The sequence below is a fragment of the Scyliorhinus canicula genome, chromosome 2, assembly GCF_902713615.1.
Source record: "Scyliorhinus canicula chromosome 2, sScyCan1.1, whole genome shotgun sequence".
Classification (NCBI taxonomy): domain Eukaryota; kingdom Metazoa; phylum Chordata; class Chondrichthyes; order Carcharhiniformes; family Scyliorhinidae; genus Scyliorhinus; species Scyliorhinus canicula.
In genome coordinates, this window is record NC_052147.1 from 285,759,711 (window position 1) to 285,786,045 (window position 26,335).

Below are 26,335 nucleotides of genomic sequence, written 5' to 3' on the forward strand. Positions count from 1 at the left end.
ATTCTTTATCATAGAGTCAGAGAATTTACAATGCAGAAAGAGGCCATTTGCCGAGTCGGAACCGGCCCTTGGAAAGAGAACCCTACTTAAACCCACACCTCCACCCTATCCCCGCAACCCAATAATCCCACCAATTTTTTTTTGGTCACCGCTAAGTCTCATTATGACCTCCAGGGATCACTGGACAGTGATCGGGAGCTGGAACCCTGGCTGATTTCCCCTCTCTCTCTAACCCAGGGGTCACTGGACAGTGATCGGGAGCTGGAACCCTGGCTGATTTCCCCTCTCTCTCTAACCCAGTGATCACTGGACAGTGATCGGGAGCCGGAGCCCTGGCTGATTTCCCCTCTCTCTCTAACCCAGGGGTCACTGGACAGTGATCAGGAGCAGGAACCCTGGCTGATTTCCTCTCTCTCTAACCCAGGGATCACTGGACAGTGATCAGGAGCAGGAACCCTGGCTGATTTCCTCTCTCTCTCTAACCCAGGGGTCACAGGACAGTGATCAGGAGCAGGAACCCTGGCTGATTTCATCTCTCTCTCTAACCCAGGGGTCACAGGACAGTGATCAGAAGCAGGAACCCTGGCTGATTTCATCTCTCTCTCTAACCCAGGGATCACTGGACAGTGATCAGGAGCAGGAACCCTGGCTGATTTCCCCTCTCTAACCCCATACTGAGGGTATCTGTAATCTCTGTGCAAAACCTGCCTCCGATTGGCTGACTCACCACACATGGAGCATTGAACCTGGTATCTTGTGGTTTCTACTGACTGTTGTGTTATACTTCTTCATGTAGCATAAGCTGCTTCCTTGATGTATGCTCTGACAAAGGAAGCTCCTGACTCGGAGATAGGTTTAATGAACCTATCATTTATTGAACAGTTAACAATTCCCCTACTTGAGTTCGACTCTCCTGCTAATCCATCTATAGTAACTCAGTCTAACTAACCAGTCTGCTCTAATCCATGCGGTGGGTGTGATGCTTCTGATCTGCCCCTGTCCTACTCTCTAAATGTCTGTCTAAAGAAAGAGACAGAGCATGTCTGCCCTGTCCTTTTATATGGGTTGTGAAGTGCCCCCTTGTGGTAGTGTCACCTCTGGGTGTCCTGACTGCCCATTGGTCGTGTCCTATTCTAAGTGTTCATGAGCTGCATGTTTGCATATCCCTCTAGTGTTTACTTAGTTGTAGTGTATTTACATTAACCCCTTGTGTATTTACAGTGATGCATATCACCACACTGACTCGGATCTATGTTTTTTAATTCACTATTTAGAGAATTGATTGAGGCTGAATGTGCTGAGGGTTGGGTCTAATATTCTGTCCTAACTGTAGGAGAGACTGTAGGGAATGAAGCTTTACCTTCCTCTCTTCACCCCAACCTTCACGGTGCCTTCATCTGATTGGGTTTTCCATTTATAAACCCACTCCTCCCCTTTCTCCTTCCCTTGGTCTCTCTCAAATGTCTGCCCCCCCCCCCCCCCCCCCCTCCTCTCCACTCTTCAGCAATGTTGTTATTCAGCTTTCCTAATCCCTCCTCATGGGCGAGATTCTCTGCAAATGCGGAGAATCGTAAAGGCTGCCGTGGGACAGGCCGTGACCCACGGCAGCCTTCACGGCCACTTCCGGGGCCGATTCCCCCCCCCCCCCCCCCGGGCGGGGCTAGGAGCGCGGCCCCATGCGTCACGGCGGCCCATCGGCCTCGGAGAATCGCTGCGAATCGCGGTGATTCGTGGCATGGGTCGGGCGTGGGGGGGGGGGGGGGGAGAATAGCGGGAGGGCATGAAAAATGTCGGGAGGGCCTCCCGCTATTCTCCCACCCGGCGTGGGGGGCGGAGAATCGCGCCCCATGGCTTTTATAATATAATAATGTCACAAGTAGGCTGACATTAACACTGCAATGAAGTTACTGTGAAAAGCCCCTAGTCACCACACTCCGGCGCCTGTTTGGGTACACAGAGGGAGAATTCAGAATGTCCAATTCACCTAACAGCACGTCTTTCAGGACTTGTGGGAGGAAACCGGAGCACCCGGAGGAAACCCACGCAGACACGGGGAGAACGTGCAGACTCCGCACAGACAGTGACCCAAGCCGGGAATAGAACCTGGGACCCTGGCGCTGTGAAGCAACAGTGCTAACTACTGTGCTACTGTGCCACCCACCTGCCCCGCTGAGGGTCAGTAATGGGTATGTTTATTGATGGGTAGAACGTCAATTTGGGAATCTTTGTTATTTGTTGTTCTCCTGTCAATTCTTTCTCTCTGATTCTCTGTCTCACTCTCACTCTGATCCTTTCTCTTTCTGTCTGTCTCTCCAGTTCCCTCTCTGTCTCACTCTTTCCCTTTCTGTCTCTCTCACTCGTTTCTTCACTCTTTCTGTCTAAGCACCCCGCTCTCTCTATCTATCTGTATCGTTTTTACTTTCTTAATCTCTGTCCATCCTCTTTTTTTTGCCTGTGTCTGTCTCCACTTTCCTCTCTCTGTTTCTCTCTCCCCCCCTCTCTCTCCAAGTGTTTCTCTCTCTCCATATTGACCTTGCTGGGATATTTCTGAGTGCTGAATGCTCTCACAGCAGGAGGCTGGCAATGTAAATATTTAGCTCCATGTAAGGGGAAATGGAGTGAAGTTCAGTTCAATGTTCACTGACCCCTGAAAACATTTCCAAACGCAACAATGAAGTAGTAATTTGTGTGAACGGTGTGGGATCTGTGGGTGCAGTAATCGCACAGACTGTGCGCAGGGGCTATGTGGCTGTGACGGGCTGCCCCAGGTTTGGATGCAGTGCCCAGCTGAAACGAGACACAGTGCCAATCCAGTGTGAATGCTTTAACTGCTGTGCACTGATTTGCACAGGCCTGGACTCGAAGAGAGGTTTGAGGGATCACTGAATCGAGAGCTGGGAGGTGTTAGAAGAATTCCTAAATACTCTTGAGGCTTATAAATTCAAGTGAATGGATTTACAAAGCCCCAGCTGAGACCTGCGACAGACCTGACACCCTGCAAATGCTGATTGCTCCTAACTTGGAATGGATTGAAATTGAAATAGATCGGACTGACTTTTTAAAAACACACAACACGCACAGCAAGATTCCTCAAATAAAAGTGAAGTAAGTGACCAGATAGTCTGCTTTTGCAATGTTTCTGGAAGGGTAAATCTTAGTTCCGGGACTCAGGGGAGGACTCCCCTTCTTTCCTATAACGTTGTGACCTCTTACAATTGCTCTCCACTATTGTCCAGCTGGGAAGGACTTTGCTCTTAACTTGTTCTGTTCTTATCGCTCATCGTAGCCACAGAATCACTTTCAATGGCTTCACTCCCTGTTCCCTCTGCTGTCCTGCTAGAATCTATCGTTTGCCCCTCCCCATTTCTAACCTACTTGCTGCCCCTTGGTGACATCATCTGAAAACACAACATCGCTTTCGCTCTCTCTGATTGATTGATTTATTGTCCCATGTACCGAAGTACAGTGAAAAGTATTTTTCTGCGGACGAGGGAACGTACACAGTACGTACATAGTAGACAAAGAGAATAATCAACAGAATACACTGACAAATGGTACATCGACAAACAGTGATTGGTTACAGTGCGGAACAAGGGGTCAAACAAAGCAAATACATGAACAAGAGCAGCATAGGGCATCGTGAATAGTGTTCTTACAGGGAACAGATCAGTCCGAGGGGGAGTCTTTGAGGAGTCTTGTAGCTGTGGGGGAAGAAGCTGTTCCTATGTCTGGATGTGTGGGTCTTCAGACTTCTGTACCTTCTGCCTGATGGAAGGGTCTGGAAGAGGGCAATGCCTGGGTGGGAGGGGTCTCTGATAATGCTGTCTGCCTTCCTGAGGCAGCGGGAGGTGGAGACAGAATCAATGTGGGGGTGGCAAGCTTGTGTGATGTGTTGGGCTGAGTTCACCACACTCTGCAGTTTCTTGCGATCTTGGACCGAGCAGTTGCCGTACCAGGCTGTGATGCAGCCGGATAGGATGCTCTCTATCGCACATCTGTAGCAGTTTGTGAGAGTTGATGCATACGTGCCGAATTTCTTTAGCATGTAGGAAGTAGAGATGTTGTTACGCTTTCTTGATTGTTGCATCAAAGTTGCTGACATCCAGCTCTACCTCACCGCCACCTCTCGAATCCTGCACTCAACTGCATTTGTTACACGGCTCGTCTGACATCCAGTGCCATTCCCTGTCCCTCAACGCTGACTCCATCCTTCCCCTTGGCCACTGGGTCAGGCTGAACCAGACTGTTTACAAACTCAGTGTCAAATTTAATCCTGATCAGAGTTTCTGACTGCATACAGATGTTTTAAAGAATAGAATCATGGAACTCCCACAGTGAAGAAGGAGGCCATTCGGCCCATTGAATCTGCACCGACCCTCCGAAAGAGTACCCCGCCCAGGCTCACTCCCCACCCTAACTCCGTAACCTCACCTAACTTTCACATCTTTGGACTGTGGGAGGAAACCGGAGCACCCGGAGGAAACCCACGCACACACGGGGAGAACGTGCAGACTCCGCACAGTCACCCGATGCTGGAATTGAACCTGGGTCCCTGGCGCTGTGAGGCAGCAGTGCTAACCATTGTGCCGCCCTGCCGCCCATATCCTCTCAATCACCACGATCGCCCACCTTCTTCCACAATCGCAACATTGGCCACCTCCGCTCCATTCAGTCCATCTGCTTCTGAAACTCTCGCCCATAGATATGTCACCTCCGGAATTTATCCTTCCAATGCTCTCTTGGTCAAGCTCCAATCTTCCAGTCACCATGAAATCCACCTCTTCCAAAACATAGAAGGACCTGGGGGGGATTCAATAGGGTGAATTCTGAGTGGATGTTTCCGCTTGTGGGAGAGACTGGAACCAGCGGACATAGTTTAAGAAGAAAAGGTGTGAGATGAGCAGGAATCTTTTTTCTCAAAGGGCAGTTAGTCTGTTGAACAAAGAACAAAGAAAAGTACAGCACAGGAACAGGCCCTTCGGCCCTCCAAGCCTGTACCGACCATGCTGCCCGACTAAACTAAACTCTTCCACACTTCCGTGGTCCGTATCCCTCTATTCCCATTCTATTCATGTATTTGTCAAGATGCCCCTTAATCGTCACTATCATCCTTGCTTCCACCACCTCCTCCGGCAGCGAGTTCCAGGCACCTACTACCCTCTGTGTAAAAAACCTGCCTCGTACATCTCCTCTAAACCTTGCCCCAAACACCTTAAACCTATGCCCCCTAGAAATTGACCCCTCTACCCTGGGAAAAAGCCTCTGACTATCCACTCTGTCTATGCCCCTCATAATTTTGTAAATCTCTATCAGGTCGCCCCTCAACCTCCGTCGTTCCTGTGAGAACAAACCAAGTTTATTCAACCGCTCCTCATAACTAATGCCCTCCATTCCAGGCAACATCCCGGTAAATCTCTTCTGCACCCTCCCCAAAGCCTCCACATCCTTCTGGTAGTGTGGCGACCAGAATTGAACACTATACTCCAAGTGTGGCCTAACTAAGGTTCTATACAGCTGCAACATGACTTGCCAATTTTCATACTCAATGCCCCGGCCAATGAAGGCAAGCATGCCGTATGCCTTCTTGACTACCTTCTCCACCTGTGTTGCCCCTTTCAGTGACCTGCGGTCCTGTCTTCCCCAGAGAGCTGGGCAGTCTACGGGTCACTGAATTTAGTCCAGACAGATTTTTGATGGACAAGTGAGTCAAGAGTTATGGAGGAGGAAGACAGCAAGGTTGAGTTCAGACCACAAACCCATCTTAACTTTAACTTCAGTAGAAACAAAAATCTTGGCAATGGAGGAGTAACTGGCCCAAGATTGACATTGAACCAAAAGAGACATTTGGAGGAGTTACACGAAGCTTGGGTTAAAATGCTGTGTTTGAGGAAGTGTCTGAAAGGAAGACGAACGGCCGAGTGAGGGAATTCCAAATCTGAGGGCCCAGACAGCGAAAATACAGTCACCAGTTGTGAAGAAAAGGGAGGGGTAATGCATGAGGTCAGGGCTGGAGGAATGTAGCAATCTCAGAGTTAGAGAACGAGAAACGTTTACAGAAGTTATATATATATATATATAGATATGTATCAGACAACAGCAAGTGATTCAGAAGGCAAATGGAATGTTGGTGTTTATTGCAAACAGAAAGGAATATAACAGCGGCTGTACAGGGCTTTGGGAAGACCACAACAGAACACTGAGAACAGTTTTGATCATCTTATATGGAAAAATATATAATTGCGTGAGAAGTCGGTCAGAGAAGGTTCACTCGACTCATTCCCGTGATGAGGAAAAGATTGAACAGTTTAGGCCTGTAGATAGATAGAGAAATACAGCACAGAACAGGCCCTTCGGCCCACGATCTTGTGCCAAACTTTTGTCCTAGGTTAATCATCGAATTTTGGACACTAAGGGCAATTTATCATGGCCAATCCACCCAACCTGCACATCTTTGGACTGTGGGAGGAAACCGGAGCACCCGGAGGAAACCCACACAGACACGGGGAGGATGTGCAGACTCCACACAGACAGTGACCCAAGTCGAAATCGAACTTGGGACCCTGGAGCTGTGAAGCAATTGTGCTATGCACAATGTTACCGTGCTGCCCTTAAAAAGAAGTTAATCTACACTCCATTATTCTACACTAATCCATGTACCTATCCAATAGCCGCTTGAAGGTCCCTAACGTTTCCGACTCAACTACTTCCACAGGCAGTGCATTCCATGCCCCCACTACTCTCGGGGTAAAGAACCTACCTCTGACATCCCCTCTATATCTTCCACCATTTATCTTAAATTTATGTCCCCTTGTAATGGTGTGTTCCACCTGGGGAAAAAGTCTCTGACTGTCTACTCTCTATTCCCCTGATCATCTTATAAACCTCTATCAAGTCGCCCCTCATCCTTCTCCGTTCTAATGAGAAAAGGCCTAGCACCCTCAACCTTTCCTCGTAAGACCTACTCTCCATTCCAGGTAACACCCTGGTAAATCTCCTTTGCACCTTTTCTAAAGCTTCCACATCCTTCCTAAAATTAGGTGACCAGAACTGCACACAGTACTCCAAATGTGGCCTGACCAAGGTTTTGTACAGCTGCATCATCACCTCACGGCTCATAAATTCAATCCCTCTGCTAATGAACGTTAGCACACCATAGGCCTTCTTCACAGCTCTATCCACTTGAGTGGCAACTTTCAAAGATCTATGAACATAGACCCCAAGATCTCTCTGCTCCTCTACATTGCCAAGAACCCTACCGTTAACCTTGTATTCCGCATTCATATTTGTCCTTCCAAAATGGACAACCTCACACTTGTCAGGGTTAAACTCCATCTGCCACTTCTCAGCCCAGCTCTGCATCCTATCTATGTCTCTTTGAAGCCGACAACAGCCCTCCTCACTATCCACAACTCCACCAATCTTCGTATCATCTGCAAATTTACTGACCCACCCTTCAACTCCCTCATCCAAGTCGTTAATGAAAATCACAAACAGCAGAGGACCCAGAACTGATCCCTGCGGTACGCCACTGGTACCTAGGCTCCAGGCTGAATATTTGCCATCCACCACCACTCTCTGTCTTCTATCGGTTAGCCAGTTTGTTATCCAACTGGCCAAATTTCCCACCATCCCATGCCGCCTTACCTTCTGCATAAGCCTACCATGGGGAACCTTATCAAATGCCTTACTAAAATCCATGTACACAACATCCACTGTTTTACCTTCATCCACATGGTTGGTCACCTCCTCAAAGAAGTCAATAAGACTTGTAAGGCAAGACCTACCCCTCACAAATCCGTGCTCACTATCCCTAATCAAGCTGTGTCTTTCCAGATGCTCAGAAATCCTATCCCTCAGTACCCTTTCCATTACTTTGCCTACCACCAAAGTAAGACTAACTGGCCTGTAATTCCCAGGGTTATCCCTATTCCCTTTTTTGAACAGGGGCACGACATTTGCCACTCTCCAATCCTCTGGTACCATCCATGTTGACAGCAAGGACGAACAGATCATTGCCAATGGCTCTGCAATTTCATTTCTTGCTTCCCATAGAATCCTTGGATATATCCCGTCAGGCCCGGGGGACTTGTCTATCCTCAAGTTTTTCAAAATGTCCAACACATCTTCCTTCCCAACAAGTATCTCCTCGAGCTTACCAGTCTGTTTCACACTGTCCTCTCCAACAATATGGCCCCTCTCGTTTGTAAATGGGATAAAAAACGGCTATTGGATAGGTACTTGGATTAGGGTAGAATAAGGGAGTGTAGGTTAACTTCTTAAGGGCAGCACGGTAGCATTGTGGATAGCACAATTGCTTCACAGCTCCAGGGTCCCAAGTTCGATTTCGACTTGGGTCACTGTCTGTGTGGAGTCTGCACATCCTCCCCGTGACTGCGTGGGTTTCCTCCGGGTACTCCGGTTTCCTCCCACAGTCCAAAGATGTGCAGGTTGGGTGGATTGGCCATGACAAATTGTCCAAAATTCTATGATTAACCTAGGACAAAAGTTCGGCGCAACATCGTGGGCCGAAGGGCCTGCTCTGTGCTGTATTTCTCTATCTCTATCTAAATACTGAAGAAAAATACTTGTTCAAGACCTCTCCTATCTCTTCAGACTCAATACACAATCTCCCGCTACTGTCCTTGATCGGACCTACCCTCGCTCTAGTCATTCTCATATTTCTCACATATGTGTAAAAGGCCTTGGGGTTTTCCTTGATCCTACCCGCCAAAGATTTTTCATGCCCTCTCTTAGCTCTCCTAATCCCTTTCTTCAGTTCCCTCCTGGCTACCTTGTATCCCTCCAGCGCCCTGTCTGAACCTTGTTTCCTCAGCCTTACATAAGTCTCCTTCTTCCTCTTAACAAGACATTCAACCTCTCTTGTCAACCATGGTTCCCTCACTCGACCATCTCTTCCCTGTCTGACAGGGACATACATATCAAAAACACGCAGTACCCGTTCCTTGAACAAGTTCCACATTTCACTTGTGTCCTTCCCTGACAGCCTATGTTCCCAACTTCTGCACTTCAATTCTTGTCTGACAGCATTGTATTTACCCTTCCCCCAATTGTAAACCTTGCCCTGTTGCACGCAACTATCCCTCTCCATTACTAAAGTGAAAGTCACAGAATTGTGGTCACTATCTCCAAAATGCTCCCCCACTAACAAATCTGTCACCTGCCCTGGTTCATTACCAAGTACTAAATCCAATATGGCCTCCCCTCTGGTCGGACAATCTACATACTGTGTTAGAAAAGCTTCCTGGACACACTGCACAAACACTACCCCATCCAGACTATTTGATGTAAAGAGTTTCCACTCAATGTTTGGGAAGTTGAAGTCACCCATGACTACTACCCTGTGACTTCTGCACCTTTCTGCAAAATCTGTTTCCCAATCTGTTCCTCCACATCTCTGCTGCTATTGGGGGGCCTATAGAAATCTCCCAACAAGGTGACTGCTCCTTTCCTATTTCTGACTTCAACCCATATTACCTCAGTAGGCAGATCCCCCTCGAACTACCTTTCTGCAGCTGTTATACTATCTCTAATTAACAATGCCCCCCCCCCCCCACCTCTTTTACCATCCTCCCTAATCTTGTTGAAACATCTATAACCAGGGACCTCCAACAACCATTTCTGCCCCTCTTCTATCCAAGTTTCCGTGATGGCCACCACATCGTAGTCCCAAGTACCGATCCATGCCTTAAGTTCACCCACCTTATTCCTGATGCTTCTTGCATTAAAGTATACACACTTCAACCCCTCTCCTTGCCTGCAAGTACTCTCCTTTGCCAATTTTACCTTCCCCACTGCATCACTACGCGCTTTGGCGTCCTGAATATCGGCTTCCTTAGTTGCTGGACTACAGATCCGGTTCCCATTCCCCTGCCAAATTAGTTTAAACCCTCCCGAAGAGTACTAGGTGCCCCTCTGGTTCAGATGCAACCCGTCCTGCTTGTACAGGTCCCACCTTCCCCAGAATGCGCTCCAACTATCCAAATACCTGAAGCCCTCCCTCCTATACCATTCCTGCAGCCACGTGTTCAACTGCACTCTCTCCCTATTCCTAGCCTCGCTATCACGTGGCACCGGCAACAAACCAGAGATGACAACTCTGTCTATCCTGGCCTTTAACTTCCAGCCTAACTCCCTAAACTTGTTTATTACCTCCACACCCCTTTTCCTACCTACGTCGTTGGTACCAATGTGCACCACGACTTCTGGCTGCTCACCCTCCCCCTTCAGGATCCTGAAGAGACGATCCGAGACATCCCTGGCCCTGGCACCCGGGAGGCAACATACCTTCCGGGAGTCGCTCTCACAACCACAGAATCTCCTATCTATTCCCCTAACCATTGAATCTCCTATTACTATTGCTTTTCTATTCTCCCCCCTTCCCTTCTGAGCCCCAGAGCCAGACTCAGTGCCAGAGACCTGGCCGCTGGGGCCTTCCCCCGGTAGGTCATCCCCCCCAACAGCATCCAAAACGGTATACTTGTTTTGAAGGGGAACGGCCACGAGGGATCCCTGCACTGTCTGCCTGTTAGTTTTCTTTTCCCTGACTGTAACCCAGCTACTCTTGTCCTGTACCTTGGGTGTGGCTACCTCCCTGTAACTCTTCTCGATAACCCCCTCTGCCTCCCGGATTATCCGAAGTTCATCCAGCTCCAGCTCCAGTTTCCTAACACGGTGTCTGAGGAGCTGGAGTTGGGTGCACTTCCCGCAGGTATAGTCAGCGGGGACACCCGTTGTACTCGTTGGAGTTTCGAAGAACAAGGGGCTGATTTAGCACAGGGCTAAATCGCTGGCTTTTAAAGCAGGCAAAGGCAGGCCAGCAGCGCGGGTTCAATTCCCGTACCAGCCTCCCCTAACAGGCGCCGGAATGTGGCGACTAGGGGCTTTTCACAGTAACTTCATTTGAAGTTGTGACAATGAGCGATTTTCATTTCAAGAGGTGATCTTATTGAGACATATAAGATCCTGAGGGGATTTGATAGGATGGATACGAACAGGTGTTTCCACTTGTGGGGGAGACTAGAAGCGAGGGACACAAAGAGGTTTAAGATGGAGATGAGGAGAACTGGATAAGATACGCCTCTATCCCGGCATGAGTCCCATGTCCTGCACTACTAGGGAATTCCGCTTGCCGGACCTCCTCAGTGCAGAAGGAGATTGGGACGTAATTTTTAAACATTCTCGTCATTCCCGACACATCCCCCAAATTCCCCCCACAAGCCCCAACTCCCAACCTCGAGTGTGCAGGTTCCTGACCAGGGAGGGTCGTGTTTAGAGTCTTGTCCTCATCGCCAATTCTCCATGGTTATGGGATCTGGTAGAGGTCCAGCCCTAACATTGTTTAACGTGGGGACCTGGGGGCAATGTCATTGTCGCCACAATGCTGATGGGTTAATGGTCAGATTTCAATGACGAGGGGGAGGAACCGTAACTGTCTGCTGCTTTTGCTGCCAGTGAGGCAGACGCCTTCGCCTGTTCCACTGTTGGAGAAGACTTGGGACAGGATATTGCCTGCACCACACACTGCCCTCATCACCCTCGGTGGCCTTACCAGGAGCAAGGAATCTCTGATGGTATTGTAGCAGAGATCAGCAGAGTGCACAAGCCTCTCCAGCACATCAAGGAGCGACCCTGGGAGAAGTGATTGGCAGTGAATCCGGGGTGATAGCTGAGGAGGATTCGATGTGGATTAGGATACGGGCAGCAAGGAACTAGACCAGCTGAAGGAAAGAAATCGGCAGGATACTTGTGGGCAGGACGGAATGGAGTTGCAGCTTGTTCCTGTACCCAGGCCAATCCTTCACTCAAGATTTAAGGAGCAGCTGGTTCCAGATTAAACTGAAGTCCGACGAATAATTACCCTGGCCTTTAACCCAACACATCGGGATTCCAGAACAAACCTCCTGCTGGGGTACAACTTCACTTGGAATTGATTCATGTTTGAAGGAGGTTACCAGCTCTGCACTGCCGTTTCCGCACAGGTCCTTATAAGTCGCAGCACCACAGCCCGAGCACAAACTGATCCACATCCTTGTAAGGAAACCAGACAGCTTGGTTCATTATTAATCTGGAATAGGAACTCAAGCAACAGAATCTGACAGAGCAATGGATAAAATAGAACCAGAGAACAAACAGTGACTCTGCACAGTTACACAGTGAGTGGTTCTCCCCCTGAATAAACAGTGACACTGTGCAGTTACACAGTGAGTTACCCTCACCCTGAATAAACAGTGACTCTGTACAGTTACACAGTGAGTGACCCTCACCCTGCTGAATAAACAGTGACTCTGTACAGTTACACAGTGAGTGATCCTCACCCTGCTGAATAAACAGTGACTGTACAGTTACACAGTGAGTGACCCTCACCCTGCTGAATAAACAGTGACTCTGTACAGTTACACAGTGAGTGATCCTCACCCTGAATAAACAGTGACTCTGTACAGTTACACAGTGAGTGATCCTCACCCTGCTGAATAAACAGTGACTCTGTACAGTTACACAGTGAGTGATCCTCACCCTGTTGAATAAACAGTGACTCTGTACAGATACACAGTGAGTGACCCTCACCCTGCTGAATAAACAGTGACTCTGTACAGTTACACAGTGAGTGATCCTCACCCTGCTGAATAAACAGTGACTCTGTACAGTTACACAGTGAGTGATCCTCACCCTGAATAAACAGTGACTCTGTACAGATACACAGTGAGTGATCCTCACCCTGCTGAATAAACAGTGACTCTGTACAGATACACAGTGAGTGATCCTCACCCTGCTGAATAAACAGTGACTCTGTACAGTTACACAGTGAGTGATCCTCACCCTGAATAAACAGTGACTCTGTACAGATACACAGTGAGTGATCCTCACCCTGCTGAATAAACAGTGACTCTGTACAGATACACAGTGAGTGACCCTCACCCTGCTGAATAAACAGTGACTCTGTACAGTTACACAGTGAGTGATCCTCACCCTGAATAAACAGTGACTCTGTACAGTTACACAGTGAGTGATCCTCACCCTGAATAAACAGTGACACTGTACAGTTACACAGTGAGTGATCCTCACCCTGAATAAACAGTGACTCTGTACAGTTACACAGTGAGTGGTTTTCCCCCTGAATAAACAGTGACACTGTACAGTTACACAGTGAGTGACCCTCACCCTGCTGAATAAACAGTGACTCTGTACAGTTACAGTAAGAAGTCTTACAACACCAGGTTAAAGTCCGACAGGTTTGTTTCAAACACGAGCTTTCGGAGCACGGCTCCTTCTTCAGGTGAATGGAGAATTCACCTGAAGAAGGAGCCGTGCTCCGAAAGCTCGTGTTTGAAACAAACCTGTCGGACTTTAACCTGGTGTTGTAAGACTTCTTACTGTGCTCACCCCAGTCCAACGCCGGCATCTCCTCATCTGTACAGTTACACAGTGAGTGATCCTCACCCTGAATAAACAGTGACTCTGTACAGTTACACAGTGAGTGATCCTCACCCTGAATAAACAGTGACTCTGTACAGTTACACAGTGAGTGATCCTCACCCTGCTGAATAAACAACGACTCTGTACAGTTACACAGTGAGCGACCCTCACCCTGCTGAATAAACAGTGACTCTGTACAGTTACACAGTGAGTGATCCTCACCCTGCTGAATAAACAGTGACTCTGTACAGTTACACAGTGAGTGATCCTCACCCTGAATAAACAGTGACACTGTACAGTTACACAGTGAGTGATCCTCACCCTGCTGAATAAACAGTGACTCTGTACAGTTACACAGTGATGATCCTCACCCTGAATAAACAGTGACTCTGTACAGTTACACAGTGAGTGATCCTCACCCTGAATAAACAGTGACTCTGTACAGTTACACAGGGAGTGATCGTCACCCTGCTGAATAAACAGACTCTGTACAGTTACACAGTGAGTGATCCTCACCCTGCTGAATAAACAGTGACTCTGTACAGTTACACAGTGAGTGATCCTCACCCTGCTGAATAAACAGTGACTCTGTACAGTTACACAGTGAGTGATCCTCACCCTGCTGAATAAACAGTGACTCTGTACAGTTACACAGTGAGTGGTCCTCACCCTGCTGAATAAACAGTGACTCTGTACAGTTACACAGTGAGTGATCCTCACCCTGCTGAATAAACAGTGACACTGTACAGTTACACAGTCAGTGACCCTCACCCTGCTGAATAAACAGTGACTCTGTCCAGTTACACAGTGAGTGATCCTCACCCTGAATAAACAGTGACTCTGTACAGTTACACAGTGAGTGATCCTCACCCTGAATAAACAGTGACTCTGTACAGTTACACAGTGAGTGATCGTCACCCTGCTGAATAAACAGTGACTCTGTACAGTTACACAGTGAGCGACCCTCACCCTGCTGAATAAACAGTGACTCTGTACAGTTACACAGTGAGTGATCCTCACCCTGCTGAATAAACAGTGACTCTGTACAGTTACACAGTGAGTGATCCTCATCCTGAATAAACAGTGACTCTGTACAGTTACACAGTGAGTGATCCTCACCCTGCTGAATAAACAGTGACTCTGTACAGTTACACAGTGAGTGACCCTCACCCTGCTGAATAAACAGTGACTCTGTACAGATACACAGTGAGTGATCCTCACCTTGAATAAACAGTGACTCTGTTGGCCATGCTAAATTGCCCCTTAATTGGGAATTAATAATTGGGTGCTCTAAATTTATTAAAAGAAAAGGGATAAGGTCCTGAAAGCAGACTATCGGGAGTTTGGAAGGTCTCAAAGTTAGTGATCTCAGGACTACCAGTGCCACATGCTAGTCCCTCAGTACTGACCCTTTGACAGTGCAGCACTCCCTCAGTACTGACCCTCTGACAGTGCGGCACTCCCTCAGTACTGACCCTCTGACAGTGCAGCGCTCCCTCAGTACTGATCCTCTGACAGTGCAGCATTCCCTCAGTACTGACCCTCTGACAGTGCAGCACTCCCTCAGTACTGACCCTCTGACAGTGCAGCACTCCCTCAGGACTGACCCTCTGACAGTGCAGCACTCCCTCAGTACTGACCCTCTGACAGTGCGGCACTCCCTCAGTACTGACCTTCTGACAGTGCAGCACTCCCTCAGTACTGACCCTCTGACAGTGCAGCACTCCCTCAGTACTGACCCTCTGACAGTGCGGCACTCCCTCAGTACTGACCCTCTGACAGTGCGGCACTCCCTCAGTACTGACCCTCTGACAGTGCAGCACTCCCTCAGTACTGACCCTCTGACAGTGAGGCACTCCCTCAGTACTGACCCTCTGACAGTGCAACACTCACTCAGTACTGACCCTCTGACAGTGCAGCACTCCCTCAGTACTGACCCTCTGACAGTGCAGCACTCCCTCAGTACTGACCCTCTGACAGTGCAGCACTCCGTCAGTACTGACCCTCTGACAGTGCAGCACACCCTCAGTACTGACCCTCTGACAGTGCAACACTCACTCAGTACTGACCCTCTGACAGTGCAGCACTCCCTCAGTACTGACCCTCTGACAGTGCGGCACTCCCTCAGTACTGACCCTCTGACAGGGCAGCATTCCCTCAGTACTGACCCTCAGTATGATACACTCAGTAAGTGTATGATGAACCCACGAGCTTCGCTCTCCTGGACTAGAGTTACCATCGAGTTACGGCAAACCCTTCTCAAGGGAACTGGAGAGGATAATTAATGCTGGTCCTTCAGTAATGTCCACACCCCAAGAATGAATAATAATTTCAACAGCCTAATTGATGTTGTACTCCTGTTGTGGCGAGTCCTGTTTCTCAGCATCTCCTTTTGCCCCCAACCTGGGTGAGTTAGCTGTGTCACAAGAGCAGCTGGTTTTACTCCTGGACAGTGAGATCCCAGGATGGAATCCTGGTGTGGGAATCCTGGGTGGGATCCTCCAACCCGCTCGCCGGCCAATGGGGTTTCCCCTTGTGGGCACCCCAACGCCGTCGGGTAATCCCCTGGTGTGAGCGCGCTGCCGGCAGAACGGTGAATCCCGCTGACGGACAATCCAGCCCCCTATCTTTTATCTTTTGTTCAGAGGTGTGGAGTAACAGAGTTGAAGGATTGCCAATTAACCTTTAACAAGACGATGAAACACTTGTTAAGCACTATCAGATTGTCGATAACACAATACGCCTTGACTTGCATTGCACCTTCACAGATATGTACAGGTTTATAACAGTTACACCAGTTACAAAATCTTTCTCGTGCTCTAATGTTCACAGTGAGTACACAGTCCATGAAAACCAACAGGTGACATATGGTCAGATGCACATCACTCTGAAACTAAGTGACGTCCGTCAACACATAACTTCTGTGCTGGTCTGACTGGAACTCTGACTTTCACTCTATTGTCCACTCACTACACTCAATCAACTCATTTGAAATCCTCTCCTACACCACTCTTTCTGTCGCATATTTTCTGTTCCGGCTTGGGTCACTGTCTGTGCGGAGATTCTCCCCGTGTTCTCCCCGTGTGTGCGGGGGTTTCCTCCGGGTGCTCCGGTTTCCTCCCACAGTCCAAAGATGTGCAGATTAGGTGGAGTGGCCATGATCAATTGCCCTTTGCATCCAAAATGGTTGGGTGGGGTTACTGGGTTGTGGGGATAGGATGGGGGTGTGGGCTTGGGTAGGGTGCCCTTTCCAAGGGCCGGTGCAGACTTGATGGGCTGAATGGCCGCCTTCTACACTGTAAATTCTATGATTCTATGATACGTCCATCAAGGATCCACTTCCAGGATTTCAGTCTCTCCTCTTAGTATCCCTTGGCCCTGGATCTCTACGTGCATCATAGCTTCCACACGATCTCTCAGGCGGCCAGCTACGCTGACATAACACCACTGCATCACAGGCTGGATTAAGGGGTCTCCAATCTTTGTGTTATTTCAGATGTCTGGCTTCTCATTAGCTGGCTTCATCTGGTCCTCACCTATCAGATCTGCCTTTAACTGAGAGCCTTTCTCTCTGCTGCCTTGTTTAACGTCGGCGGACAGTACCTTCTTCACGTTCTGGTTCCTGTCCCTTTGACTTCAGTCGTACTGGGGCTTCTCATTCCCTGGTGTCTGACTGACCTTCAGTTTCTGGCGCTTGTTTTTTGACCCTTACTCCATCGTGCTGTCTGTACTGGCAGCCTCTGCGAACAACGTCTTGATTCTTGGGTTAACTGGTCCCAACTGAAAACATTGAATCTAGTTTTCAGTGTGGGCCACCTGTTGTTAAGCAGCAGCTTAGGGTTTTCCCCCATCTATAATTGCTTTTACATCACAAACCCTGAATGAGAAGGCAGGTACAGTTTTAAGTGAAACTAAAAACTACAGACAGGCAGGCACCTTTGTTTAACATGAAGCTGAGCTGAAGTTTTAACCCTTTATTCGCTCACACGGCCAGGAACATAAATTAACTATCCACTGAAGCATACTTTATTTCTAAATCACAAACAAGTAAATATAAATTGTCAGTAACAAGTCTATTTCCTAACCCGTGGCACAGGGGAATGGAGTCAATGGCTAATTATAAGAATGAATTCATCTACAATAGATGAAGACCTCGCCAACATTGAGGGCATTTAAAAGTTTATTGGATAAGCATATGGATGATAATGGCATAGTGTAGGTTAGATGGCCTTTAGTTTTTGACTTCCCATGTCGGTGCAACATCGTGGGCCGAAGGGCCTGTACTGCGCTGTATCGTTCTATGTTCTATGTTCTAAGACATGAGGTAAGGGGAAGGCTCCAGTTCTGAAAAGCTTGGAATCAGAAGTTATTTGAAGCGGTGAACAAGCTTCCATGTCTTCCGCTCCTGCCTGGCTTTGCTGATTTCTTGCCCCAATACCTCCTCTATCTCCTGCAGTGCACTCTGATTGTCGAGGAGTGCTGATGGCTTTCAAAACAGTCTGATTACGGAGCAGAGTGCGGAGGAAACTCCAGGTTTCCTGTTTCAAGATGATTGCGGCCCAAGGAATGTGAGGAATTCTTGAGGCAGGAAAATGCTGCGATTAAGGTTTAATTAAAGTGAAAAGAAACGTAAACAAACAGAGCGAGGGCTGTGATCTGAAACCCTGCTTCTGCACACACATTCACACTTGCCCCAGTCCTTGGCATTGGCAAAGGAGAGCAGTGTGAAATAGCAGGAGGATTCCCAGGATATTTAACAATGTGACATGAAATGAAATGAAAATCGCTTATTGTCACGAGTAGGTTTCAATGAAGTTACTGTGAAAAGCCCCTAGTCGCCACATTCCGGCGCCTGTCCGGGGAGGCTGGTACGGGAATCGAACCGTGCTGCTGGCCTGCTTGGTCTGCTTTAAAAGCCAGCGATTTAGCTCAGTGAGCTAAACCAACATTCCACACTTACCGGACACGAGTATCCAACTGAATGTTAGTTCAGGGGCCAGAGTAGGGGTTGACCCTAAACCTCCTGGTTTAATGGCTGCCATGGAGCTCTCGTGGTTCAGTAACTCATTTGTCTGTCTGTGAACCAGAAGGTCTGGGTTGCAAAGAACAAAGAAAAGTACAGCACAGGAACAGGCCCTTCGGCCCTCCAAACGCATTCCGACCATGCTGCCCATCTAACCTAAAACCTTCTACCCTTCCTGGGTCCGTATCCCTCTATTCCCATCCTATTCATGTATTTGTCAAGATGCCCCTTAAACATGACTATCGTCCCTGCTTCCACCACCTCCTCCGGCAGCGAGTTCCAGGCACCCACTACCCTCTGTGTAAAAAAACTTGCCTCATACATTTCCTCTAAACCTTGCCCCTCGCACCTTAAACTTATGCCCCCGAGTAATTGACCCCTCTACCCTGGGAAAAAGCCTCTGACTATCCACTCTGTCCATGCCCCTCATAATTCTGTCGACCTTTATCAGACTGGACATAGAAAACTAAATGGCAGAATTTAGTAGGGCAGCACGGTATTACAGTGGTTAGCACAGTTGCTTCACAGCTCCAGGGTCCCAGGTTTGATTCCCAGATCGTGTCACTGTCTGCGCGGAGTCTGCACGTTCTCCCCGTGTCTGCGTGGGTTTCCTCCGGGTGCTCCGGTTTCCTCCCACAGTCCAAAGACGTGCAAGTTAGGTGAATTGGCCGTGATAAATTGCCCCGTAGTGTCAAAAAGTTAGGTGGGGTTATTGGGTTACAGGGTTGAGGTGGAGGTGCGGGCTTAAGTAGAGTGCTCTTTCCAAGGGCTAATGCAGACTCGATGAGCCGAATGGCCTCCTTCTGCACTGTAAATTGTATGATTTTATAATGTTAAAGTGAGACTGCGGGGGCGGCGAGGATGGGGTGTACACAAATCACTGAAGGTCATGGGATAAATTGGGAGGCTGTGAAAAATGATAACTTATATTATTAAGAGAGAGAGGGTAATCAAAGCAGTAAAATTACAGTAAACCCTTTCAAAATCACTGGTTAAGTCCAGTTGAAAGATTGCGTTAAAGGCTGGACTATTAACACCACTGGAGGCCCTCTCAAGGGACCTCTCACTGGGATACAGTTCCACACACACTGACTCTCACTGGGATACAGTTCCACACACACTGACTCTCACTGGGATACAGTTCCACACACAGTGACTCTCACTGGGACACAGTTCCACACACACTGACTCTCACTGGGATACAGTTCCACACACATTGACTCTCACTGGGATACAGTTCCACACACACTGACTCTCACTGGGATACAGTTCCAGACACACTGACTCTCACTGGGGTACAGTTCCACACACACTGACTCTCACTGGGATACAGTTCCACACACACTGACTCTCACTGGGATACAGTTCCACACACATTGACTCTCACTGGGACACAGTTCCACACACACTGACTCTCACTGGGATACAGTTCCACACACATTGACTCTCACTGGGATACAGTTCCACACACATTGACTCTCACTGGGATACAGTTCCACACACACTGACTCTCACTGGGATACAGTTCCACACACATTGACTCTCACTGGGACACAGTTCCACACACACTGACTCTCACTGGGGTACAGTTCCACACACACTGACTCTCACTGGGATACAGTTCCACACACACTGACTCTCATTGGGATACAGTTCCACACACACTGACTCTCACTGGGATACAGTTCCACACACATTGACTCTCACTGGGATACAGTTCCACACACACTGACTCTCACTGGGATACAGTTCCACACACATTGACTCTCACTGGGACACAGTTCCACACACATTGACTCTCACTGGGATACAGTTCCACACACAGTGACTCTCACTGGGACACAGTTCCACACACACTGACTCTCACTGGGATACAGTTCCACACACATTGACTCTCACTGGGATACAGTTCCACACACACTGACTCTCACTGGGATACAGTTCCACACACATTGACTCTCACTGGGACACAGTTCCACACACACTGACTCTCACTGGGATACAGTTCCACACATACTGACTCTCACTGGGATACAGTTCCACACACACTGACTCTCACTGGGGTACAGTTCCACACACACTGACTGGGGTACAGTTCCACACACACTGACTCTCACTAGGATACAGTTCCACACACACTGACTCTCACTGGGATACAGTTGCACACACACTGACTCTCACTGGGATACAGTTCCACACACACTGACTCTCACTGGGATACAGTTCCACACACACTGACTCTCACTGGGTACAGTTCCACACACTCTGACTCTCACTGGGATACAGTTCCACACACTCTGACTCTCACTGGGGTACAGTTCCACACACACTGACTCTCACTGGGATACAGTTCCACACACACTGACTCTCACTGGGATACAGTTCCTCACACACTGACTCTCACTGGGACACAGTTCCACACACTCTGACTCTCACTGGGATACAGTTCCACACACACTGAGTCTCACTGGGATACAGTTCCACACACACTGACTCTCACTGGGGTACAGTTCCACACACACTGACTCTCACTGGGGCACAGTTCCACACACACTGACTCTCACTGGGATACAGTTCCACACACACTGACTCTCACTGGGATACAGTTCCACACACACTGACTCTCACTGGGGTATGGTTTCTCTGTTACTCCCTCCCTTACTCTGGTTACTTGACCTTCAGTCCCTGCACTCTGGCTGTACAATTATTGTTTCAAATGTCAATTTTCCTCCTTTTCTGCTGCTGTTTCTGCCTGTTTGACTTTGTCTCTCTTCCAAGCTCTCCTTCACTACGTTGCTCCTGGATTTTATCTCTGTTCTTGTTTGTTTGTCTCACTTTCTGTTTCCTTCTCTGAACGATCTCCCTGCCTCTCCCTTGCCCTCTCTCCGTTGCTTTATTCATACCCATATATAGTGTTTTGTTGTAAAATCTCTCTCCGGGTGCCAGTATGCAGCTCACTTCCAGTAATCCTGGTGTGAGAGGCTGCATCACAGCAGAGACAACTCAGGAGGGAGGGAAGCTCTCACTGCACAGACGGAGAACCCTTTAAACCAGTGGCTGGGATCAAGGTAGGGTAGAAGCTGCTGGTCGGTGAGTGTACACCATGGCTGATCTGAGCTCTGTTCTCAGCATATCGGTGATCTTTCAGGTTTAGTTGGTGCAGGTGAGGTAAGAGTTCGGGGATGTCTGTCCGCAGCCTTTTTGTTCTGTCAGTCTGCGTGTGCAGTCTCGCAAGTGATTGTCTCAGTTTGGGATTGGATTTGGGAGATGGTTTTATTCATCGTGCTCTTTTGCAGGGTGGACTCCAGCACTGCCCCCTCTCCCCAGCAGCCTTCCCTTCATTGCTTGTCAGCTTTGGAGAGTGTGGGGCAGTTCCAGCGTCCACAGCTCATGGACACAGGATTGGGACTGGATTCATGGCTCACTTTGAAGGACACAATCCCTTACGCTTCCCGGTGGAACTACAGGAACGGATTAATTGGACACTGAGGGAATCAAGGTCATTGGGGAAGTTGAGTTGGGATCGATGATCTTACTGAAAACTGGAATTGGGTCAAGGGGATTACTAGCCCCTTTCTGCTGCTATTTTCCCTCTTCTTGTGCTTCCATCCTCCCTGTGCTGCACGGCATAACATGTTACCCAACCACTCCTGGATGAAGGGGATTGGGAGAGACCGAGGAGGTGGTTCCCCAGCCTGTCCACTCAAGTAATTGTGACCACTTGTGGAATTGCACTGGCCATTCAGCCGGTTATCAGTCAGGAAGCTGCCCGATTGCCCCCAAAATAACCATGGTGCAGCACCCAAATATCACACAGTCAGGTCAAGCACCTGGGTCACAAACTGACCTTTTGCGTCTGGCAGCTGGGATCAATTGTAGACGAGGTGAAGGGCAGGACAATCTCCTCACTCTAACACCAACAAAGACCTGACAGAATGGGAGTCTTTGGAGAAAAGCACAAAGTCACTCTGAATTGAATAGTTCCAATCAGAGAGACAAAGGGTTCAAAAAGGGGAAAGATCACTTTGTAGCACACGTCATATTCCAGATACTGGGCTACAGAGACAGTGTAGAGGGAGCTTTCCTCTGTATCTAACCCCGTGCTGTACCTGTCCTGGGAGTGTTTGATGGGGACAGTGTAGAGGGAGCTTTACTCTGTATCTAACCCCGTGCTGTACCTGTCCTGGGAGTGTTTGATGGGGACAATGTAGAGGGAGCTTTACTCTGTATCTAACCCCATGCTGTAACTGTCCTGGGGGTGTTTGATGGGGACAGTGTAGAGGGAGCTTTACACTGTATCTTACCCCGTGCTGTACCTGTCCTGGGAGTGTTTGATGGGGACAGTGTAGAGGGAGCTTTTTTCTGTATCTAACCCCGTGCTGTACCTGTCCTGGGGGTGTTTGATGGGGACAGTGTAGAGGGAGCTTTACTCTGTATCTTACCCCGTGCTGTACCTGTCCTGGGAGTGTTTGATGGGGACAGTGTAGAGGGAGCTTTACTCTGTATCTAACCCCGTGCTGTACCTGTCCTGGGAGTGTTTGATGGGGACAGTGTAGAGGGAGCTTTACTCTGTATCTAACCACGTGCTGTACCTGTCCTGGGAGCGTTTGATGGGGACAGTGTAGAGGGAGCTTTACTCTGTATCTAACCCCGTGCTGTATCTGTCCTGGGAGTGTTTGATGGGTACAGTGTAGAGGGGACTTTACTCTGTATATAACCCCGTGCTGTACCTGTCCTGGGAGTGTTTGATGGGGACAGTGTAGAGGGAGCTTTACTCTGTATCTAACCCCGTGCTGTACCTGTCCTGGGAGTGTTTGATGGGGACAGTGTAGAGGGAGCTTTACTCTGTATCTAACCCTGTGCTGTACCTGTCCTGGGAGTGTTTGATGGGGACAGTGTAGAGGGAGCTTTACTCTGTATCTAACCCCGTGCTGTACCTGTCCTGGGAGTGTTTGATGGGGACAGTGTAGAGGGAGCTTTACTCTGTATCTAACCCTGTGCTGTACCTGTCCTGGGAGTGTTTGATGGGGACAGTGTAGAGGGAGCTTTACTCTGTATCTAACCCCGTGCTGTACCTGTTTTGGGAGTGTTTGATGGGTCAGTGCTGAAAGTACAGTAAAAAGTATTTTTCTGCGGCCGAGGGAACGTACACAGTACGTACATAGTCGACAAAGAGAATAATCAAGAGAGAACATTGACAAATGGCACATCGACAAACAGTGATTGGTTACAGTGCGGAACAAGGGGCCAAACAAAGCAAATACATGAGCAGAGCAGCATAGGGTCCGTGAATAGTGTTCTTAGAGGGAACAGATCAGTCCGAGGGGGAGTCATTGAGGAGTCTTAGAACATAGAACATAGAACAGTACAGCACAGAACAGGCCCTTCGGCCCTCAATGTTGTGCCGAGCCATGATCACCCTACTCAAACCCACGTATCCACCCCATACCCGTAACCCAACCCGCCCCCTTAACCTTACTTTTTTTTTAGGACACTACGGGCAATTTAGCGTGGCCAATCCACCTAACCCGCACATCTTTGGACTGTGGGAGGAAACCGGAGCACCCGGAGGAAACCCACGCACACACGGGGAGGACGTGCAGACTCCGCACAGACAGTGACCCAGCGGGGAATCGAACCTGGGACCCTGGAGCTGTGAAGCATTTATGCTAACCACCATGCTACTGTGCTGCCCCAGTAGCTTGTAGTTGTGGTGAAGAAGCTGTTCCTATGTCTGGATTTGTGGGTCTTCAGACTTCCGTACCTTCTGCCTGATGGAAGGGTCTGGAAGAAGGCAATGCCTGGGTTGGAGGGGTCTCTGATAATGCTGTCTGCCTTCCTGAGGCAGCGGGAGGTGTAGACAGAATCAATGTGAGGGTGGCAAGCTTGTGTGATGCGTTGGGCTGAGTTCACCACACTCTGCAGTTTCTTGCAATCTTGGAGCGAGCAGTTGCCATACCAGGCTGAGATGCAGCCGGATAGGATGCTCTCTATCGCACATCTGTCGAAGTTTGTGAGAGTCGATACAGACATGCCAAATTTCTTTAGCTTCCATAGGAAGTAGAGACATTGTTGGGCTTTCTTGGCTGTTGCATCAACGTTAGTGGACCAGGACAGACTGTTGGTGATGGTGACCCCCAGGAACTTAAAGCTATCGACCATCCCCACTTCGGAGCCATAGATGTTGATGGGAGTGTGTGTCGTGCTGCGCTTCCTGAAGTCGATGATCAGTTCCTTGGTCTTTCCGACATTTAGAGAGAGGTTGTCTTCGGTACACCATGCAGCCAAGTGATCTATCTCCCTCCTGTAGTCTGATTCGTTGTTTGAGATACGGCCCACCACAGTCATATCATCTGCAAATTTATAGATTGAGTTGGAGTTGAATCTTACCACACAGTTATGTGTGTACAGGAAGTACAATAGAGGACTGAGCACACATCCTTGCGGGGCCCCGGTGTTGGGGACTATTGTGGAGGAGGTGCTGTTGCTGATCCTGACAGATTGTGGTCTGTTGGTGAGGAAGGATCCAGCTGCACAGGGAGGGGTCAAGCCCAAGGTTGCAGAGTTTGGTTATTAGTCTTGTCAGGATAATGGTGTTGAAGGCGGAGCTGTAGTCTATGAACAGGAGTCTGACATAGCTGTTCATCGACTACAGGCTAAACCAGCTGTCCTCGTTGAGGCTGGTTTAGCACAGTGGGCTAAACAGCTGGCTTGTAATGCAGAACAAGGCCAGCAGCGCGGGTTCAATTCCTGTACCAGCCTCCCTGAACAAGTGGCGGAATGTGGCGACTAGGGGCTTTTCACAGTAACTTCATTGAAGCCTACTCGTGACACAAGTGATTATTATAATTATTATTATTGTTGTTGTCGAGGTGTTCGAGTGTTGATTGTAGGGCCAGGGAGATAGCGTCTGCTGTAGACCGGTTGTGGTGATGGGCAAACTGCAGCGTATCGAGACCGTCTGGGAGGCTGGCAGTGATCCGTCTCATGACGAGCTGCTCGAAGCATTTCATGATAACAGACGTCAGGGCCAGCGGTCGGTAGTCGTTGAGGCAGGCTACCTTGTTCTTCTTTGGTGCTGGTATTATGGTGGCCTTCTTGAAGGAGGTGGGGACTTCAGAGCAGAGGAGTAAGGTGTTGAATCCACTCGCCAGCTGGTCTGTGCAGGCTCCGAGTGCTCACCCAGGGACTCCATCGGGGCCCGTCGCTTTCCGCGGATTCACTTTGAAGAAGACAGCTCTTCCCCCTGAGGCTGTAATAGTGGGTATGGCAGCTCTTCCCCCTGAGGCTGTAATAGTGGGTATGGCAGCTCTTCCCCCTGAGGCTGTAATAGTGGGTATGGCAGCTCTTCCCTCTGAGGCTGTAATAGTGGGTATGGCAGCTCTTCCCTCTCAGGCTGTAATAGTGGGTATGGCAGCTCTTCCTCCTGAGGCTGTAATAGTGGGTATGGCAGCTCTTCCCCCTGAGGCTGTAATAGTGGGTATGGCAGCTCTTCCCCCTGAGGCTGTAATAGTGGGTATGGCAGCTCTTCCCTCTGAGGCTGTAATAGTGGGTATGGCAGCTCTTCCCCCTGAGGCTGTAATAGTGGGTATGGCAGCTCTTCCCTCTGAGGCTGTAATAGTGGGTATGGCAGCTCTTCCCCCTGAGGCTGTAATAGTGGGTATGGCAGCTCTTCCCCCTGAGGCTGTAATAGTGGGTATGGCAGCTCTTCCCCCTGAGGCTGTGATAGTGGGTATGGCAGCTCTTCCCCCTGAGGCTGTAATAGTGGGTATGGCAGCTCTTCCCTCTGAGGCTGTGATAGTGGGTATGGGTGTGCCCAGGGCTATTGGGGTGGGTGGCACTGATACATTGGCTGACTGCTCAAATCGGGCATAGAAC

At 49.0% G+C, this 26,335-nt stretch overlaps 1 long non-coding RNA gene across 1 annotated transcript in view; it reads left to right on the forward strand.

Moving 5' to 3' along the window:
- The first annotated feature begins 2,764 nt into the window (after window positions 1-2,764).
- Window positions 2,765-26,335, forward strand: part of LOC119962228 — a 110,289-nt gene continuing 86,718 nt past the window's right edge. The window contains exon 1 of the long non-coding RNA XR_005459831.1: window positions 2,765-3,105. This is a non-coding gene — a long non-coding RNA (uncharacterized LOC119962228). The remainder of the gene's footprint in view (window positions 3,106-26,335) is intronic.